This window comes from Tachyglossus aculeatus, chromosome X3, assembly GCF_015852505.1.
Source record: "Tachyglossus aculeatus isolate mTacAcu1 chromosome X3, mTacAcu1.pri, whole genome shotgun sequence".
Lineage (NCBI taxonomy): Eukaryota > Metazoa > Chordata > Mammalia > Monotremata > Tachyglossidae > Tachyglossus > Tachyglossus aculeatus.
In genome coordinates, this window is record NC_052099.1 from 10,882,949 (window position 1) to 10,886,946 (window position 3,998).

The window sequence follows — 3,998 nt, forward strand, 5'->3', positions numbered from 1 at the left end:
AAAGGTTTTGGTGTTACTGTCAAGGGATTCGAGAAATGTGGACTAGGAAAGACTATTGATTTGCCCTCTGATCCTTATACTAAGTCGAAGAAATATTTTGGTTCAGAGTTGAGTGGATAAGGTCTTTTGCATCAATGGAGCTATTTGCAACAGTGAACCAAAAGGAAAGGAACTGTTTTGCTACGAGAGAGTGTAGAGAGTAATATTTTATCTCCTTAATGACCTGCTGCGCCCAGGAGCTTGAAAGGTACCCACTTTGTGAGTTAAAAAATATGTAAATATGGATACCAACCATAACCAATTCTTCTTTCCAATGCAAGGCACTTTACAAGCTTGAGCATGCTCATGCAGAATTTTAACTGAATCTTAACAAGATTGATTAGATTATGCCAGCATGTGAAGAATCCCAGGTATTTTTAGATAACAGAAACGGTAGGGCTTTTTGATTATATAATCAGGTTGTTTTTGACAATTGCTTCTAAATTTAATTTTCACAGTAAAGAGAAGAGGTTCTTTGTAACATGTAGTGCATATCCATATAGGTCCTGGATATTCAGTTTAATAATGGATATTCAATTACTGATCAAGTGTTTTTGGGGCCAGAGAGGTAAAAGTTCCATTTGACCTTACAGTCACTTCAGTCCATTTCCCTAGCTCCCTATTCCAACCCCCTCAACTCCCCTTTTCAATCAATCAATCAATCACATTTATTGAACACTTACTGTATACAAAGCACTGTACTAAGCGCTTGGGAGAGTAAAATGTAACAGAGTTGATAGACATTTTTCCTGGCCAGAATGAGTTTACAGTCTGGCAGGAAGGCAGGCATTACTATAAATAAATAAATTACAGATATGTACATAGGGGCTGAGGGGCTGAGGAAGGGGTGAGTAAAGGGTGCAAATCCATGTGCAAGGGCAATGCAGAGGGAGTGGGAGAAGAGGAAATGAGAGCTTTGTCGGAGAATGCCTCTTAGAGGAGATGTGCTTTTAAGAGATTTTGAAGGTGGGGAGAATGATCGTCCGTCTGATATGAAGAGGAAGGATGTACCAGGCCAGAGGCAGAATGGGGGCAAAAGGTCGGCAGTGAGATAAACGAGATGGAGGTACTGTGAGTAAGTTGACATTAGAGGAGTGAAGAGTGCGGGCTCTGTTGTGATAGGAGAGCAGCAAGGTGAGGTGGGAGGGGGAAAGGTGATTGCATGCTCTAAAGCAGATGGTGAAGAGTTTCTGTTTGATGTGGAGGTGGATGGGTAGCCCCTGGAGGTCCTTAAGGAGTGGAGAAACATGGACTGAAATGGCTTTTGTCCTTAAAGCCAGTACCAAAGACAGATAAACACAGATGGAACATCACCCACATAATTTTAAGGTGTTCCAAATATTTTGAAATTGCGGCCCAAATGCCCCGAAAGCAAGTTGAGAGGCAGATCATTACTTTAACTTTCCCCAGTTTAACTGTCAAATGAAAGGCAACCAATCCACTCCTAAGTCAGCTTTGCCACTTCAGAAGCCAGTACTCAAATGCTGTTGATTCAATGGTGATCCTAAGATTGAGAAGCAGTGAGGTCCAGTGGATAGAGCACGGGCCTGAGAGTCAGGAGGGCTAATCCTGGCTCCACCACTTGTCTGCTGTGTGACCTCGGGCAAGTCACTTAATTTCTCTGGGTCCAACGTAATTATCTTGTGTCTTCCCCAGCACTTAGTACAGTGCCTGGCTCATAGTAAGCATTTGACGCATACCATAAAAAAAATTGAAGCTATGGTAAAAACAGGGACAAGCTTAATCTTAGACAGAATTGAATTTGTGTTCAGTTTTGCCCTGCAATTCTGCTATGGGAAGTTCCTAGTCCCAGAACCACTGAGCTTGGCTGTTAGCAGTTCTGTTGTCATTGCTAATCATAACAATACATTCCACTGAACATTCAACATGCAAATCTAAAATTCCATAATCATTTGAGCCCTGGAACCTCTTTCACTACAGATGAGGCAGTGCTTAGCCCAGGAAACTCTCACTGGACAAGTTGTCCCCAAAAGTAGATTGTAAAGTTCTCAAAGGCAGGGACTGTGACTTCTACTCTTATTTTATACTTCCAGGTGCTTAGACAGCAATGAATGCCAATGATTGATCGACTGACAGGTCTGTTTCACTTTGGGTTTCATGTGTGTCCCCCTCTAGACTGCAAACTCCTTGTGGTCATGGGAACATATCTACCAAATCTGTTAGGCCGTGCTCTTCTAAATGCTTAGTTCAGTGCTCTGCACAGGGTAAGCACTCAATTAATATGATTGATTGATAAGATGCCATCTTGGATTGGTTAAAACTGAACCATCCCATCTCTAATTCCCACCTGTGTATTCTTTCCCAGTTTTTAGTACAATGCTCTGCACACAGTAAGTTTAATAAATTCTATTACTACTATTACTTCTATTACCACTTGTCTTATGCTGTCGACTCATCTCCGACCCATAGCGACTCCATGGACACATCTCTCGCAGAACACCCCACTGTCCATCTCCAATGGTTCTGGTAATGCATCCACAGAGTTTTCTTGGTAAAAATCTGGAAGTGGCTTACCATTGCCTTCTTCCACTCAGTCAACTTGAGTCTTCATCCTCAACTCTCCTTATTGCATGCCGCTGCTGCCTAACACAGGTGAGTTTTGATTTGTTGCAGTTGCCTTCCACTCACTAGCTACTGCCCAAGCTAGGAATGGAATGGGTAGGCCTCTGCTGGACTCTCCCTCCCTTAGCTGAGACTGGTAGAATACTGGAAAGTCACCAGTTGCGACCCTGAGAGGGGTTCTACTACTACCACTACTGCTATATAGCAGTGCAGTCTGTTAATACCTGCCATTTCCTAATTGTTGACCAAAATACTATCTACTTTTTAGGCTGCATCAGCAAGTCCTTAGAGCATTATCTGGCCTAATTTCTTTTCAAGGGCTGTTTTCAGTTCACCTTAATGCAATTGTATTGGGATGGAGAATCTGTTTTCTTTTGCCTGTCTCATTTGGAAAATTAGAGTTGTACTGAGAAAATCTTTAATGCCAGTGAAGTTTCCAGCCTCATGTCTGAAGATTTACTCCTGCCATCAGATGCTGAGTGTACCTCTTAAAGTGTCATTCATGCCTTTTGACCACTCGATTAGGCTTGTCAGAAAAGGGGACAGTACTGACATTTAAGGTTCAGCTTTATCCCTGAGCCAGATTCTCGCAGAGCTGAGAATTGATTTGGCAGTTTGGCAAGCTGCGTGACTCAGCATGACTGCAATCACTCCAAACACTTCAGGCACCACTTGTGAATACCTCTATCCAAATGCTTGTATTTCTGTCTTTTGTATTCTCATGGGTTTCATGCAAGTGTGTGTTTCTGTCAAGAAATGGAATTATTTATTCTGCCTACCTAACCTTTTCCACAATTTCCAAATAACTCATAGAGAAGGAAAAGGCAAGGCACGTAGCCTTTAATAAGGGGGTGATGAACCAGAGATACGGAGAATGTAATCAATCAATCAATCAATCATATTTATTGAGCGCTTACTGTGTGCAGAGCACTGTACTAAGCGCTTGGGAAGTACAAGCTGGCAACATATAGAGACAGTCCCTACCCAACAGTGGGCTTACAGTCTAGAAGGGGGAGACAGAGAACAAAAGCAAACATACTAACAAAATAAAATAGAATAGATAGGTACAAGTAAAACAAGTAAATAAATAGAGTAATAAATATGTACAAACATATATACATATATACAGGTGCTGTGGGGAAGGGAAGGAGGTAAGATGCGGGGGATGGAGAGGGGGACGAGGGGGAGAGGAAGGAAGGGGCTCAGTCTGGGAAGGCCTCCTGGAGGATATGAGCTCTCAGTAGGGCCTTGAAGGGAGGAAGAGCGCTAGCTTGGCGGATGGGCAGAGGGAGGGCATTTTAGGCCCGGGGGAGGAGGTGAGCCGGGTGTCGATGGTGGGACAGGAAGGCTGAGTAGGTGCGAATGAGGTTGTCGTT

General features: G+C 43.0%; 1 non-coding gene across 1 annotated transcript; it reads right to left on the reverse strand.

The window, feature by feature from the left end:
* Nucleotides 1-2,662: 2,662 nt before the first annotated feature.
* On the reverse strand, nucleotides 2,663-2,799 carry LOC119948982. Its single transcript, XR_005457081.1, has one exon. It is a non-coding gene; the product is annotated as a small nucleolar RNA SNORA7 (small nucleolar RNA).
* Between the last annotated feature and the right edge of the window lie 1,199 nt (nucleotides 2,800-3,998).